The 18,064-nt window shown below is 43.6% G+C and overlaps 2 protein-coding genes across 6 annotated transcripts in view; one reads left to right on the top strand and one right to left on the bottom strand.

The window, feature by feature from the left end:
• The window catches only part of LOC121470071 (uncharacterized), a 78,072-nt gene extending 60,178 nt beyond the window's left edge, over positions 1-17,894 (bottom strand). Inside the window, exon 1 of the mRNA XM_072930320.1 lies at positions 17,762-17,894. The gene's annotated coding sequence lies outside the window, so the exon portion shown is untranslated. The remainder of the gene's footprint in view (positions 1-17,761) is intronic.
• Positions 17,631-18,064, top strand: part of KATNAL1 (katanin catalytic subunit A1 like 1) — a 108,631-nt gene continuing 108,197 nt past the window's right edge. For all 5 annotated transcript variants that reach the window (XR_005980626.2, XM_030274644.4, XM_072930243.1 and 2 more), the window contains exon 1: positions 17,631-17,776. The gene's annotated coding sequence lies outside the window, so the exon portion shown is untranslated. The remainder of the gene's footprint in view (positions 17,777-18,064) is intronic.

Raw genomic sequence — 18,064 nt, forward strand, 5'->3', positions numbered from 1 at the left:
GTCTAGTAAACTGAAACATCTGGATGAACCCAGGGAAAAAAAACCTGCAAGAGATGTCCTTACTTCATTCCAAATAGTCTGTGCTTTGAAAATCACTGTACATGCAACATTTGTCTGCACAAAGCCACCAGTATCCTCTCAACTCGGGCTCCTTGTTCAGGGTCCCACTCTGCTATTCCTTCACTCTGTCCCAATAGTCTCCCAGGGTTTAAACCTGTCTTACTGTCAGTATATTGTGTTTGAATTACATAATTGTTCATATATGTTTCTCCCTCTAGTAAACTTACATCAAAGAGTAAAGATTCCTGTAAGAAAGAACTGTTTGGGCTATAGAGAAATGCTGCCAACTACCGTAACAGGAAAACATTACAGCTCCCTTTTGCCCCAAAAATAACATTTTCTTGCTGTGGGTAAATAGTTATTTCAGTTCTTCTGGGAGCAGTAATCCCCGCCCTCCTTTTCTCCAAAGGCAGCGTGCAGTCCTCTGTCCCATAGAGAAGCTCATTTCCACAAGGCATGTCCAGACAGCATTGGCATCTGCCTAGGAGTGGGGATAGTAGAGGATGAGAACAACGGCAGAGAGGGATGCTCCAAGGGAAGTGGCTTATGCACATGACAGAAGCTAAAAAAGCATTCCTCACCAGAACAGCACTCAAAATGCTTCATCTGCCTGAGAAGGGCTCTCACTTGGTTTCTTCCCCCTCTACTCCATACCCTGGAACCTATAATTCTAAAAGTGAGTCAGTGTCTACAGAGACACTGATGGCTGTGTTTCATGCAGTGCCATCTCAATTCTAAACTTTAGGGCATGTCCCCTTGCCTCTGCCATGTTCTTGCCTAGGTTCAATGCATCTGCTGCTCAGGGAGGTCACAAGGCCATGAACTGTCCATTCAGAGCATCTAGTGAGCAACAGTTCACTGTGATTAGCAGGGATTTCCAAGTACAAAATAAAATAAATGTAAACCAAGGAAAGTAATGACATTTGTCAAACTCAGCTATACCACAAATACCAGATAAACAGATACCTGTTAGTCTGGTTTTAGTTTGTAGGAGTTTTCCCCCAAAGACCTCTTTCCTCACCAAAATGCACAGGTCTTTCTCTTCCTCATATTATGGAATTGGCAACCCATAGTAATTTCTAAGCAGCTACTCAGGTTCCATTAGTATTTATCCATTAGTGTTGATAACAGATGAACACTGGCCTCATCAGGCTTTACTCTGCTTCCTGCCTCATTGTTCATCAGTGAAGGGTTGGCTGATGCTTAGAACAAACAATCAGGACAAGTGAATCCAATCCCAGCTCTGCCACTGACAAGAGACAAATCCATGTCCCCTTTGTTTTAACTTTTCCTATCTGTAATGGGAGTAATATTGGTATCTCTTACAGCAGAGGAACAACTGCTTGTTTGTAGAACACTTTGAGATGGTGCAGCTTGGTGAGATCTTAACAAGGGTACAAAGCGCTATTGGTGTTTCTTAGGTGTCTGAAGTGTGTCTTAAGCTAACCTTGATCTGACACTTCATACATCTGATGCTCTTTCACATCTCTACTATAAAACAAGCTATGATTTGGGTGAATTTTTTATTAAATATGTAACTTTAAAATTAAAATACTTGTAAGGGTCTGCTTGTTTTTTAATCACTGCGTATTGCAGATTTGAGCTAACCTAAGAAAAGCAAATATATGGCCACAAGAAGAGTTCACTGAGGAAGCTCGAACCCTTCTATAGGTATGCATCATGTTAATGCAATGTAACCCAGATCTTTAGCATTTATGGAGGCCAAAAAGCTGTGTAAGGTCTTCTGATCCTGACAACAACATGAACAAGTGGGTTACATAACTGACAAAGCTTGTCACATCTTGGTAGGCATAAAAGCATTTATTTTCTTGTCTCCTAGCAATATGACAAAGGATTATACCTGCTTCTTGCAAGCCTTGCTGCAATATGTGCTTTATTTGTGAATGCTCATCCAGCAACAAAGGGTGTACTACAGAAGGGCCCATGGCTCTGGATTCCTACCATAAGGCCCTGACTCTGGGGCTGCAGATTGTCCTGTCAGCAACAAACTCATTTAAGGTATACACACCTCCCTTCATAGCCCAGGCTGTGCCTTCCCATGTTTAGCTGAACCTGACCTCCATCATGCTCCTTCTCCTCTGCACCACTTTAGCAAAGTGACAGAATCTCCAGCACAAAGCAGCTCAGGCCTGGGATGGGTGTATTCGCACAGATCCTCAGCACTGTCTCCTTTCAGCATCATGGAGTGCCATGCAGTGTGCACTGATCCTTATCACTAATATGGCAGTGACTATGGAGCACTTCGATACAGGTCCTGAACATGGGGTTCTGGGTATAGGGTCCAATTCCCCCTCTCCTGCAGATGTAACTGCATTTATTCTATGTCTTCTGGATAGATAGAAAGTGTGTATCATGCTCTGAGCAGACAACAATGAGGCAGAAAATGCCTTAAGTATATATCTGGCCTCACACCATGCCATAGCAGAGCCACAGCTGTCTACAGCACACTGCATGTCCTCTGCTCATCCAGAGCTGCCCCACATTGTCTCTGCACATTACAGCTCGGCCTCTCCAGGGAATGCTGTGTTTGCTGTTCCATTTGCACACCAGCCAGCACTTTGCTTCCTGGTTTATTAATGGTGTGTCCAGAAATTGGCTGCTAGGCTGGTGCATTTCAGAGAAGATAATGCTGTCCTTTTCCCTGCTGCTTATCATAACCCTAATTTCTGACAAACAAAAGAGATGAATTCTGGGCAATTTACCAATAATCAAGTGCAGGGTGAGCAAGATGGCTTTACAATATACATAGCCTGTGATTGGGGCTCAACAAAGCCCCCTGATTCTGGGTATCCCACTTGTACCAGGTCCTTAGACTGATGATTAGTGATAACAGCAGCAAAAACTGTCTGCCTTGAAAATTGCAGCCTGTGATAATAAAACTTCCAAAACTAGCAACACAACAAGAGCATAGGAAGCCTATGACATTAAATACATGAAAGGTATGCCTTAGGACTATGAGAAGAAATTGCCCTCAGCACTGAATGGGTAATCCTCAGGAGACTATTTAAAACTCATTGACTCGTTATGCCTACACACAGCTTTGTCAGTCAACAGAGATGTCAAAAGTTTGTGCAGGTGAAGTTTACTCAGGTACAGAAGAGCAGATCCTTTTTGATCAGTAGCCTGGCTCTGCCCTTGGGGCAGAAATCCTTCACATATCTCTTGGGGTTTCTTTTGTCATTTGATGGGTTTGCCTCTGATATATGAAATCATGAGCTGAGCTGTATGGCTGAGGCAGGGTGGTAATACCAGATGCAGGTAGGATGTGTGTGGCAGGGTTCATTTCATGTCAGAGACATAACGCACAGCATGCTCCCTCTACCTGTGGAGCAGCCCAGGACCCAGGTGGAGAACTTGAGTGATCTGTTCCTCAGCTGTCTTACACACACAGAGCTCAGGACTGTGAACTGCACTGCCCTGTGGATGCCCAGGAGACAGACTGGGCTGCTATTACTCTGTATGTGCAGTATCCTGGCCCTTTTCTCACACTGCATTGCTTCCTTCCCTCTGCCAGCCTTTTTCATTTCCATTCTGTGGTGACCCTCATCCCTCCTTCCTTACTGATAGCCATTCCTCAGCCCCCAAATCTGGCTGGAGGGGTGATATAAGACAAGGCTGTCAGCATAATGCAGAGGGATGGTGGCAAGTAAGAGAAGAGCCTACAACAAGGTAAACACTCTGCACCCTCTAGTTCCTGCTGGGGCAAAAATGAAACTGTTCCAGCTAATTCATCTTAGTCCTAGATACATGTTGCATGAAGGCAGGGCCTGAAAACAGCAGAGAAGCCTCCAACACACAGTCTGCATGGGGGTGATGCCTGTTACGTGGGTAGAGTTCATTGAACAAATGTAGATGTTTAAGCAGTAGGTGTCCATTTGGGACTCAGTCACCTTAGGATACCATTTTAAGTGAGAAAAATAGACACTTTTGGCATAAGATAGAAATTTACACTCAGCTGAGCTCAATTGTGCCTCTTGAGCTCCTGCTGCTCCCCGTTGATAATACATGGAGTCAGGCATAGCCAGCTCCCAGGTGAATGCCTGCACGACACACACCAAGCAATGAGAGAGATAAATCCCATTTTGCAGGGCTGCATTCTGACACAGGGATGCTGCACGTTCTGGGGCTGCAGAAAGGGGCTTTGTAGGGTGCCTGGTGCAGCACGCTCTGGCACATAACCCCAGAGGCCAGGGAGCCAGATTCAGAGGAACAGAGACACAGTGACAGACACAGCAAAACCCTTCGGGAACGTGGCTGCTGAAGCAACCATGACTTCATTAGACTTGCTCAAGATGCCCTCTACCCTAGACCTTTCACCTCATTTAATGGTTTCTTGGCCTCAATCCCTTATAATTCTGAAATGAAAAAAAAAATCTCTTTTGACTCCTGTTTTCAAGCCAGGGCTGTTTGATTTGGAACGCTGCATTGAAGTCTGTGTTACTGATTGATTTCAGGTTTATTATATTTTCCCCTTTGAAAAATGCTACAGTAAAAAAAAATCCCCACTTTGTCGTTTTTCATGTAACCCCCCCCCCCCCCCCCCTTTTTTTTTTTCAATCTTAGCAAATGCTCAGTCTTTTCCACTTCAATAGCTTGAAATTCTCCTCTGGGAACCCTAAGCTCTTTAAATATTTTTAGGTTGCCAGATTTCTTATGTTCTCTCTCCAGGAAGCCAATTTTGTTTCTAAGCTCTTGAGAGTAGTCCAGCTTCATCTTCTGCGCACTCACTGCATCACAATAAAATGCTGCCTAATTGCTGCCTCAGCTGAGTCCCAAAGGTGCTGGAGTTTGTCTCTAGGCTACAGTTGTGGACAATAAACTCTTCTCAGACTGGAGTTAAGCCTTTTTATTATTTAAATCTGAGTCATGTAAAATTAGTTTACTAGCAAGTTACCCACAAAGATCTAGTATGGAAAGAAACTCCCACATATTGTTTTCCAACACAATGAGAGAATGATCAGATATAAAGATTTGCAAGTGGCTTGTAATACAAGATGTGTATAGAAACACCAGCATTTAATTTTGCCAAAAAGACATGAAAATGTTTCTGTGAGCCTAGAAGTTACTCTCAGACCTTATCTGTTTGATGCTCTTTACCTTTACTGGTGGTATGAAAAACTTTCTTTTTTCCTCTAGTTTATCCATGACCAGAAATACCTATGAAAGAGGAAAGGCAGCTGAAGATAAATGCCAGATGGGCAAGAGCTTTCTGTTCTCAGTCTAGCACCACAGCAAGAGGATTTACTGATGATTTTGCATAAAAATAAACAAGAATATACTAAGAACAGCCACCCAGGCTGCACCCCCATCAAGCTTGAGAAGACCCCTGTAACAAGGGACAAATGGACAGTACAGGGAATGAGAATGAACATGAACACATGTTCTCTTTCTCATCAGGACCACATTCATCTATCCTCAATAGCAGAAGACATCTGTATATGGCATTTTCTCTCTTTGCACTCCTTTTTGTAATCTGTATTTTAAAGTTTTTGTATTTCTGTTGTACAATATGGCTTCTGACGAAAGTGCATACTCCACAAACAGTATATAAAAAGACTTAATGAGCATTGTTTTGAGACTCTTATTTCCTTAAGACAACAGTTTTTTGGGATGCATTTGGTGCTGTATGTCCAAATCCACAGTCTTAATTAAGCGAATATGAAGCTGAAATAGATTGCTACATTTTGTCAAAATAGTTAGACTGTCCTTTAATTTAAAGGTCAGACATGGTAACAGAGACATGGTTTTTGTGGTGGTGTCAGTAGCATATTTGCAACCTGGGACACTTGAGCAAGGATAGCACACATCCAGGTCAGGGCAAGGCTGTCCAAAGGTCTCTTTGTAGGGTTCCTTCTGTCAGCATAGAGAGTGTGCAGGCAGATGCAGGGATCTGCAGTGACTGTGGGGAGACTGTTAACCACACACCACACATTCACCCCCTCCTGTTGCTGGGGTCTCTCATTCCTTATTTAGACTTGTCTTGCTCACTTTGTGGGGGGGAAATGCCAGGCATAGTGTGGCAGGCATGGTGTGACAGAACCTCCATTAGTAAGAGCGACACAGAAGATGGGAAGGATGCACAGGTCTGAAGTTGACTTTGGCAGGCAGAGCTAGAAAAGCTAGGATGCGATTTCAGCCTTATTCAGATTAGTGGGAACTTTGCCACTGATGTAAGTGGAATGAAGACTGCTCTACATGTCTGTCTGTAATCTGAGAACATGTATTCTGCACATCCTGGAGACTCAGTGAAAACCAGACCCCACAAAGTTCACCTTAGATTCACTGTCTCAAATAAAACAATGTGGATTCTTTGAGCCCCTTTTACTTATCGGTAAAACAAGTATGATAATGCTTTGAGTGCTAAACAATACAATGTGTGTAGGAAGACAGTATCTTTTATTAGGCCAACTGAAATAGTTGGGGAAAAACAGACAAGCTTTGAGGCTTGTCTGAAATGCTTTGAGATGCTCTGATGAAAGGTGTTTGAGCTGTGCAAGGGATCATTAAATTACATTCTTCCTCTCTCTGGAAATAATTTAGTGATATTTCAAAGGAAAGATGCTGTACAGAAATAACTGATTTCTATTGCAAGTGCTGTCTGGAGCTAAATATCTTCCTTCCTTTCTCTTTATGAACTAATCTGAAGAAAATATGTTTTAAATTAGCATGGTAAGAACAATGTTGTAGTATAAAGTATATTTCTGTGAAAGGTAACTCACAAGATCCTTAAACATATTTCAGTACACTCAAACGAAACATCTGTATTTGTGGAAATTATGAATGTATCACTGTAAAGAAATTAGAAAGCACGGAAGGTCAGTGAAAATGGTACATGAAGATTAAAAAGGCAGATATGAGTCAAAAACTACATTATGCTTGTAAACACTGGCTAACAAGCCCCCAAACAGTCACTTTTGAGTGTGGACATCATGCCTTGGAAAGCTGTGAAGCAGCTAGTGTCCATAAAAAGTGTTAAACAGCCAAACACTTAACCCTCTCCTGTCCTCAGTTTACCAGGAAGGAGCTGGGGGTGCTCACTTGAAATTAGCCAGGGCTGAGAGACCAACAGCATTAGGGTGTCCCAACCATGGGTACAGCAAGATAGATCAGTGCTACGGTGGAGTCTGTGCAACACTGAGGTTACTGAGGGCATGAAGGGGTAGGGGAGGGAAGGTTTAACTCTACATAAATCCTACTAATATCACTTTGCTTGTACTTTAGTTCAGTGTCAAGACACAAACAATGTCAAGAAGAGAGAAAACCGGCGGCAGGAGAATCTTTAGATATGTGAAAAGTACTTGTGAAAAAGGACGAAATAAACTTGTTTATTAGAACAAGAAGCAATTGGGATAAATTGCAGTAAAGGATATTTACATTAAAACACTAGACAACAGTCCAGGATTAAGGACAATTAAGCATTGGTATAGATTGCCTAGAGAAATGGTGAAATGTTCATCACTGGAACATAAAAAACAGTTTAAATAAACACCATCAAAAATTTAATTATGGATGATCGTTCACTGAAGCAGAGAAGACCTGGAGATTGATCTGAGAAAAGTTACAATGTGTGACCAGGTCTTCCTGGATGCTCTTTTTCCCCCCAGAAAAATGTTGTTGAAGATCTGTTTGTGTGAGATTTTGAGATGCAGTCATCTGAAAATATTTGTCTAAGAGAGGAGGGACCATTTATCTTTTGAAGTCCCTGTTCCTCTCCACTGATCACAGATGCAGTCACAGATGACTGGCTTAGTATGGACACCTACTTATTGAATCTGCAAAGTGAGATGAGACAATTACCATCCTTAATGACAAATTCGGTCCTTTCTCATATATTCCTAAATATAACACTCAAATCTCCATTACTCATTCCAACTATAATTACTTGTTGTGCACGTATGAGGTGGCACCCACAACACATAATCATAATGTTATTTATTGTCCTGCATTAGTAATGTAGCACATTATATTTAGATGCCATATGGCCTGATGAAAAATGTAATAAGGACTTCCTATGCAGTGGATCAAAAGCTTCTAGACAACAATTAATATAATTTATTTCACTTTTGCACTGCATTTCTACTAAAAATATCACTGAAGTGTAGGCTATCTCAGGAAAGAAAATCTTGTTTACATCTAAGACCCAGCCAAAGCTCTGTTGAGTTGCAGGTAAAGCTACTAACTAGGAATGTAAGTGATTTTATTTCAGCAGTATGTTTGAAATAATAAGGTGCCTCTGATATATGGTATTAACCACTTGTGTTTCCAAAATTTGCATACAATAACAAAGATGCTCAGCTAATATATAGGAATGTATATGTTTATATAGAACTCATCTCACCATTGGACTAAAACTGGGTACTTAGGAAATGTCACCACTATGTCCCACACTGGTAAGGAAGAAGTCTGAGCACCCAACCATCCCCTCTGAAAGCTGAATTGCAGCTTTCTCCCTGGGGACCTCTTCAGGTACGTGCCCTGCGTTAACTCTTTAGATTCCCCCCAAATGACAATAAGGCCAAGAACACTGTATTTGGCTCTCCCAGACCCATGTTGTCTTCCAACACTATTCCTGCAGGTTCTGCACGGGGCAGAGATGGACACCACATGGTACATCCATATGAGATCCAGGGTACAGGCTGTGTGGCACGGACGGAGCAGTCTGGAGTAGCCCTAAGCATCCTGAGTGTGCATCAGCACACAACACCGAGCCTTGGGATGGAAAATTGCTCTCTCTCGTGCGGATACAGACTTCACAGACACTTGCAAATAATGGCATAGGTTGTCTGCCCATATCAGCCAGCACTGCACTGAACAGTGGTACTTGGAGACCACCTTCATCAGGTAGAAAGGTCCCAGGGACCGTCTCAATAGGAGGGCTTTTTTTTGGTGTCTGAGCAAAACAGAAATCCAGAATAAAAATGATAAAAAGTGACAAGGAGAAAGAGCACAGGATTACCTTCCCCATCCTGAGAAATCTGTAGAGTATTATTCTCTTGTGCACTTGGAACAACTTCTTTTGATAACTTTTGTTCTTTTGCAACCTGTAATTATGGAAAGCTCAATCTTATATCTTTTTATGCATAAGCACCCTCATCATACATGCATTTCTACACTGTAAAAAGATGTGAAGACTTAAGGCTCTTCTATTGATTTTGGCCGGATAAAGTTAATTTTCTTCACAGTGGCTGGTGCAGTGCTTTGGGTTTGTGCTGGAAACAGCAATAACATGGGGATGCTTTGGTTACTGCTGAGCAGGGCTTACACAGGGTCAAGGCCTTTTCTGCCTCTCACCCCACCCCACCAGCGAGTGGTCTGGGGGTGCACATGGAGCTGGGAGGGGACACAGCGGGGACAACTGACCCCAGCTGACCAACGGGATATCCCAAACCTTGTGGTGTCATGCTCAGCAAATAAAGCTGAAGGAAGAAGGTGAGATTTTCCAAGTGATGATTGTGATCTTCCCATGTCATCATTAAGCATGATGGAGCCTGGCTTTCCTGGGGGATGGCTGAACACCTGCCTGGCTCTGGTAAGTTGTGAATAAATTCCTTAATTTTCTTTGCTTGCTTGTGGGGCTTGTGCATTACCTATTAAACTGCCTTTATCTCAGCCCGTGGGTTTTCTCACTTTTACCCTTCTGCTTCTCCCATCCCACTTGCTGGGGAGTGAGTGAGCAGCTGTATGGGGCTGAGCTGTCTACTGGGGCTAAGCCACAACAAGCTCATTTTGTAACTTCATTACATTAAAAAAAAAAATCATCAAGTATGAAAATTAAATGCAACACTTCCCCTCCTTTTTTTTCTTTTACGGTGACATGAAAAATTATTTGAATGAAGAAATGCATACAGGAAGACGAGCATATATAGGTTTAACTCCAGCTTAGCATATAGAGGTTTAGCTTCAGCTGTGTTTCTTTGTGGATTTTAGCTTCTTCCTTATTTAAATCTTTAGGAATGTTTTTATTCCTACTTGCATGGAAGAGGACCAGAACGAGGTGAGTACTTTAGCTAAAATAAGCAATTAGTTAGGTGAAGCTATAGAAGGTCACAGATAAATAAAATTAAACAATCTCTTCATATGTTATTAAGATGCCTATCTGGTGACTACTGAAATTTAAAAGGCAGGAAAAGATGCAAAGCAAAACTATTAAAAACTACTAATAATTCTCTCACCTCATTGGGTTTGTGGCTCACATTCCTAATACATGCTTGTTTTAAAAGAATACTGTTTTATAACAGGATGGTTAATTCTTTAACAACTTGAAATACCTTAACTGCCAGAGACTGCAAAAGTGTCCTGGTGGTGGACACCAGTAGCATCAAGTCTGTCTGAACTGGGATGAGTTTTAATAATCAGAAAATGAAGCTTTAGTGACATACTAGCAGCTGAGCCTGGGTGGTTTTAGAGGTCAGCACACATGGCAGTTGAAGCTCGCTTGGTCCAGTCAGCAGTGCGCCATGTACAAGGAGCAGCTGCTCAGCCTGGAGGTGGGATTCAGCTGCCCAAATGTTGCTATTTCATATCTCAGAATCTCTTATGGGTCATGTGAAACATCATCTAAAAGGCTGGATTTTCCACTGATTTTGAAAAGAATTTAAGACAACTATTTTACAAGCAGATGCCTGCACTGTAAACCATTAAAGGTAGGTACACTGCATCCAGCATATCTGACGAAACATTAGCAGCGCTTGGCTGATGGGTGGGGAACTTCTTAAACTACTCCAACTTGACTGCAGCTGCTCTATGCTAGTAGCAACTCCATGCTTCTAGGCTTATTTATAAAGTTTGGCACACCTTTTCATGGTACACTTGTAAATACTATAATTAATTCTGTTTAAATTATGGCCACTTTTTACATGTATAACAGAGATACACGGCTAGATTATATCTTTCTTACAGTGATACAAACTATAATAAACTTCCATGACATTTTTGAAACTGTAATGGTATAAAAATAATGTGCTTGAACAGAATGATGCTTAGACACAAGACTCAGTCTCCTTCACTTACATCTTAAAGTTAAACATATCTTTTTCTTGGTGACACACTTGGCAAAGAGGTCAACAGTGCATTTCTGTGCCTTGCTAAAGATCAACCCCTCCTCAGACTTGTTTACAAGGTCATGCAATTAAGAACATCAAAGACGTGACCTACGTTAAAAGCAACACCTTCTTTTGCAGGGTTCAAGTCAGATGATTTCACCAACCTGGCTGGCAGTATCACCACATCAGCCCCTATACTAGCCCAAGAGACAGAGTGGTATGTCAAGTAGAAGGCAAGAACAAGCGCTGAGGGGTGGAGGCCAGGTAAATCCATTTAGTTGCCAAAGAAAAGATGCAAAGAATAGCACAGAAAGGCATTCAAAGTTGAAGAGGCTTCTCTAGATAATTCAGAGCAGAAGCCTAACTAACAGTCTGAACTGCTCTCTGGAGGAGCCTCTCTCACTCCTTCAACTATGCAAGGCATTTAGGGAGACAAGCCTCCTAATTTAGGCATCTAACTTAGATGTTTAAACGTAGGCAGTGAACATTCCCCCTGAGAATGTGAATGGGATGTTATAATAGTTTAAAACAAATTTCACCAAAACTGTGATGCCAACGTCTGATCTTTTATGAGATACTGTTCTTTGTGCCACCGATCCTCTACTGACACAACCATGTTTCTCATTTATTAAATAAATGAACAACATTAACAGAATGCACATTGTTCAGTGATGGTCCAAATTCTGAAGTTAAAAAAAGATTCCCAATTTTACTCTCAAAATACGAACCAGATTAAGTTGTTCACATGGAAACCACTGCAAATTCCCAGCAGTAATCATTTTAGGGGACCAGAAAGGGAAAAGAGATTCTTCACAATGATCACCAGTGTATATTTAACTTTATTGTTCTCCTCAAACATTTTTAAAATTTTTTTCAATTAGGAGCTTTGATCTGTAATTACATCTTGTCTACATTGCTCTTATCTACCCAGAACTTTTTACATATTCAGTGATGTGGGTTTCAGAATTTATCAATAAATGACAGAAGTTGTGAAGTTGTTCTTTCAATGCAGATGCTCCTGCCCTGCAAAATCTTGATTCTAAGGCACACACCAGAACACCAATTTTCAGGGTATCTTTATCCAGTGTAAACACCCTCATTGCCATTGATCACAGAACTATTCAAAGGACTACTTGAGACAGTTGTGGAAGGAATGCTCTTTAAATGTAGCAATCTTCTCTCCTGGATGAATATGTTTACAGGAGTGGATTGGTAAAACTAATTTATTTTCTAGTGTCTCACACTGCGGAACTGCAACTAACACGCCTAAGAAATCAAACATGCTGGGCAAGGCATTAATATGTATTACACTGTGATTTGTTTATTCTAGTGGTTTGGGCATCTACACAGTGTGTGCAAAAAGCTGCCCAACAGCTCCCTTATTTGAAACTGCCACTGCTAAGTCAGAAAAACATAGATAGGCAAATGAGAATAATATATACCAGCATGACTTAAAATGGCTATGCATAAGTTAATGGGCTCAAGTGATGTAACTGGTTCAAACTATCAAAGCCTACTATCCTGTGGTGTTGTGTCCATTCCCACTAAGCCCTCATCCCTTCAATAAACTTGCCAATGCTATTGCACCTTGTGTGCTGAAGCAGGTGCTGCAGGTATTGTTAAGTGGGGAGCTGCCAGTCATTTTACACGGGCACATTGGGCAGATTGCTGCCAGATGAAATCTAGAACAGCTGAGTCTGCCTGCCTTGTGCTCAGCAGAAGCACCAGCTGAGTGTATCTTTTCTACTGTGATACTACAAAACTAAAAGGAACTTGGTTACACTTCTATCCTTCTGAAAATGTGGTAGAAACTGAGAAGTGAGGCTCAAACTTACTGCCGTGGGACAGAGAGTGCAACTCCAGAATGTCATATCTTTAAAAAACAAAGTTCACACTTTACCATGAAAGAGTTGTACCACCAAACAAAAACACATCAGGAGAGATTTTCTCTCAGCTGTCAACCCCAGCAGATGGATTAAGGGAACTTTGCCACTTGATACTGTCTAGTGGTCTGCTACAAAATTGAGATGGTGTGAATAAACTTTCTCTCCTGGTCCAGGTTTTCACTTAACAGTTGCTGACATCCAGCTCCTTGCACATGACTCTACTTTTTCTGAGGTTTCTGTCCAAGTTTCCTCTCTGTTTTTACTGCTGTAAACTCCCTTCTTATTGCTCTCCAAAAAGTAATACTCCAACATATTAAGTATACATACAAAAGAAATACAATATCCTAGCTCCTGTTTATTTTTCTAATTTCTGTCCACAAACTCAAAGCAGAACAGGTGAGGTTTTTTTTTCCCAGTGTACTGTTGTCTTGTTTCAACTCATCTCAAAGATCTGTCTTCTCTTCCACCTGTGATTTACATTAAAGTGACACTGGCCTATTCATCATTTTAATCAATCAACTTAAAACTGCTATGACAGCTTTCTCTCTCTAGGGCTCTAACAACTCAACACATTGGGTGGGACTCCTGTCACCTACCTTTAGACATCTACAGTGCAAACACACGTAGGTTGATCAGATGAGTCTGCTATAAGCACTGGAAAAAAATAAGCACATTCAGAGCACAATCCACTTTGGTTGAAGCAGGAATTGTATCCCCAAAATCTTAACTCAGAGGCAAAAGTCTACATGACAGATGTCTACATTGACCAGATAAATAAAAACATCCTGGCCTATCCACCTCTCACCTTCTGGCTTAATTGCAATCAATCCTGTTTAAAAATCAACTTACACGGTTCTCTATTAAAAATTGACAGCACTTTGAGATGTGCCTTGTGGAAAGGATGTTGATTAAATCTTTCTCAGAGTTCAGACTCTGAAGTTCTTTCCTAGGAGAAAAATTGGTGGATGTGTCATACTGGTAAATATAATTCCATAAAAATATCTATGCAGAAGAACAATTGCTATGTGTGTATGAAAATTAACAGCCTACTGATGCCTTCACTGACTTGTGCATAACTTCCCTTGCAAGGTTAATGTCCATGAATATGTAACATGCACCTTCTTCTCCCTATTGCTTCCCTATTGTTTTTCCCTTTTCATTATTACAGCATTTCTCCATACAGCCTGTAAGACCTTTGGTAAAGAGTTATGTTTGCATCTGAACATTAAAGCTCATTACAAAGGCACAATAATTCCTGTAGTCTAGTTAAATATAATTGCAAGGGGAAGGGAAGACAGAAGCAGAGGGCAGTTCATAATTCACAGACTTCTCACATGATTTCAACCTTCTCCTTGCAGAACTTTGTGGGTGGGAGGAGGTTACAAATGAAGCTCTCTGCTACTTTGTACTAAAAGCCTGTGCCAGTCCTCTAGTCAGTGGAATTTATGTAATGATAACCAAATCAATTCAGAAACCAGTTTTGTTAATCTGTCAGAGACCCTAAGAGTGCAAAGCTTTAAACTTCTCTGACAGTGTCTGCAATTACTCTAGCTGAAGAGACACTTCTGAACCAAATCTAATGTTCATGGCAAAAGAGTTACATTAATTTCTATCAGCTTCTGATTGAACTGACTAGAATAAATCAGAGTGAGCGAGCACACAATCAGCTCTACTGGCAGATTTGCAGATTGCTGGAAAGGGCCATGATAAGTGTCTGGGGTCTGGCTGTGAGTAATGCTCTCCTCCACCAACACAGCTGGATCCTGCCGAACCACACTCGCTGACACCCACCATCATCATGTCTTATCCAGAACTGCTAGGTTTATAGCCTCTATCAAAAAAATAAAGAAGTTGTAAGCCATGAGAATATGCTCAGAGTAGAACAAGCTTCAGTGGCTTAAGGTGTCACCTCCCCATCCAGCAATTTCCTACCTCCTCTTTGCCTGAAATTAATGCCACACAGCAGAGTTGGTGGAATGAGACACACACTAGTTCCAGCTGTTTCAACACAAGGTCCAGCAAATTAGCCTAAACTGCTCATAAGATTAATTTAACATCATATTTTGCATTAAAATGGCTTAGAAAAATTAGTGGTTTTCAATCCAGGGACTGCTGTAGAGGCAGGAACCTTCAGTAAGGAGGTCAGGGAAGCAGTATTTTTTGCAGCAGTTCAGTGAGATTTGCTCAAATTTGACCCAGCAATAGGAAAGACTAAGAAATTGCACACTTAAAGTTATCATTTTTATGGCTTACTAACAGGCTTATGAACTTCTGATTGTCTGTCTGGACTAGGTGGCCTTCTGAGGTCCCCTCCCCAACATGAATTACCCTGTATACCTAGGGTGCATGGCCAGGAACCTGAAGACAGTTCTTCCTGCTGACACAGTCACAGCACATCTTGGCAAACTGTGGAGACCCATGCTTACCAAACTTTCCCTCAGAGTGGAAATAGCTTGACACTGGTATTGTTCTAGTGCTGAACAACTGCTTTTCAGAAGGGAGGTCAGCTGTAGCATGGGGACCCTCTGCAAGTAGGAAGCAGCCCCACTCGACTCAATTGTTACTAGAAAAAGGGATGGGGGAAAAAAAAACCAACCAGAAAAATAGAGATTACGCCCAAATAACCAACCTTCTCTGGGTCACAATTTCCTAGCTGGGGGATACAATCCTCAGACAAAGCACTTAATGTGCTGCCTAATGTGGTAAGAGGTACATAGTCTCATGGGAAGGGATATTATGGAAGTGCTGGGACAGAGCTGCTTATCATCTGCTCTCCCCTAGAAAGGCTGAACTCTGTAAGATCTGCACAGCATCTATGCTTCTGCATATGTGAAAAAAACAGCAGGAATTGATGTCATGAACAGGCAAGTTCGAAGAAATCTGGAAAAGGGGAAAGCCAGAGTTGCAGCTGTTATGAATTCATCACGATTTTGGCCCCGGTTCCAAAATTGTCACAAAGACATAAGAATCTCCACATGATTTTGAGGCAAGCAAGATCTGCAGATATATGAGAGACACATTCATACATGCTGTATTGTTTAAGAGGCATACTGAGCTTTTAGTTTCAATCCCTGCTCTTTCACCTGTGTCAGTTAGCATTTCTGAGAACCTCACTGTGAGATACAACCTCATGCTGCTGCCTTAAAGTAACAACAACATAAATTTTCCAGAGAAATCATATACTACTATCAGGTATGATCACAAGATCATCGTCACTGGGACACTCTCAGAGCTGTCACAAGGCAGTTTCAGCAGTAAGGGCTCACTGCAGTGGTGCAGCTGCACACAGAAACACAACTTGGATTCACTGGGATTTCAATGGGCTGCTCCTGCCTCCACATCTCCTCTGCCTTCCTTATGCCTGCAGCAGCTCTACAGACTCAGCTAATTCGGGAACTTTCAGTTCCAGCAGAACTCAGTTAATTTTTTGGAGGAGCAAAACTGGCTCTCCACCAGATCAGATCCCAGGCTTGCCTTGCCAGATGGCATCATCAGTGTTACTGCGGTGTAAATAACAAACAGGAAGGCATATCCATGATCAGAGAGGAATGCAGGACTGCCCCTTTCGGTGGCAATACAGACACAGGCTGTCTTGCATTAACTGTGAAATTACATCCCTAGAAAGGTTTATAACTGCATGGCTCCCCTCGCAGGACACCAGACTGCTAGTATTGACTGTGAGCAGCACGCTTCAGAAACAATAGGTAACATTCACCCTCCGGAGATGACACAAACTGTGTGGTGCCACCCTGTGAGACTGCCTCTGATCACCAAATACCACTCTGGTCCAGGAACAGAGCAAATCCCTAATTCTGTTCCTTTACGGTACTATAAAAGAGTATTACACTGCAATAGAAAAGATAATCCAGTGTCCTTCTGCACGCCCACGCAGGGCAACCGTATGCTCTGCATTTCCTAGACACACCCACAGACGAGCTGGAGGCACATGAGGTTTGCATTCAGAGTGTGAATGAGCTCTGATGTGTATTCAGAGGTCTTCCCGCTGGTTCCAGCCGTAAGGACACGACGCAAGGGCAGAAACTGATGCACAGGAAGTTCCAGCTGAACATGAGGAAGGACTTCTTTAGTGTGCAATGACTGCGCAATGGAACAGATTGCCCAGAGAGGTTGTGAAGCCCCCCTCACTGGAGCTATTCAAGAAGGGTCTGGACGCAATCCTGCGCCATGTGCTGTGGCATGGCCCCCCTTGAGCAGGGAGTTTGGACCAGATGACCCGCGGCGGTCCCTTCCAGCCTGACGCATCCTGTGACTGTGATTTCAGCCTTTCCGCCCCGAGCCCCGGCGCAGCAGAGCGCGGCGGGCGCCCAGCAGCCGGCCCGGGCGCTCGGCTCCGGCACTCCCTCCCTCCCTCCTGCCCGCCGGGCCCGCGCCGCTCCAGCTCCCGCAGCCAGCGGGACGCTCTCCGCCCGCCTCCTCCGGGGATGCTCAGCGCGGAGCCCCGCCGAGGGCTGCTAAATGCGGGCTGGGCGGCGGCATCCGCAGCCATCGCCGGCGGTGCCGCGGGGTTTTCCTTTAGGGAGATCCCTTTTCCCAGCCGCCAGGACACGGCGGAGGCGCTCCGGAGGCCGGAGCGGCGGTGCCGTCCCCTCCCCGCGCCCGCCGCCGCCGCCATGGCAACCGCCCGTCGCCGCGCGCGCGCACCCCCTTCCCCGCCCGCCCCCCCGGCCCCGCTCTGACAGAGCCGCAGCGCTGCGCCCCCTCCCCGCGCCGCTCCCGCCCGCGGACACGCACCCCCGGCTCTCCCAGGTAACGGCAGGGCCCGGGAACGGGGTAGCACCTCACGGCGCTGCTGCCCGCGGCGGGCGGCGGCTCGGACCCCGCCACGCCGAGAGAGGCGGCGGGGATGGGGGGAAACCAGCGGTAGAGGCTGGAGGAGGGCGGAGGCGCCCCCCCTCCATCTCCCGCGGAGCGTGCCGGGAAGTGTAGTCCGCGCCCCCCTCCGGGCGCTGGGGGCTGCCGGGAGAAGCGGCGGGAGGGAACTACAGCCCCCAGCGCTCTCGGCGGAGTTGGGGGGGGAAGAGATGGGTGCTGCGG

This window comes from Taeniopygia guttata, chromosome 1 (genome assembly GCF_048771995.1).
Source record: "Taeniopygia guttata chromosome 1, bTaeGut7.mat, whole genome shotgun sequence".
NCBI lineage: Eukaryota > Metazoa > Chordata > Aves > Passeriformes > Estrildidae > Taeniopygia > Taeniopygia guttata.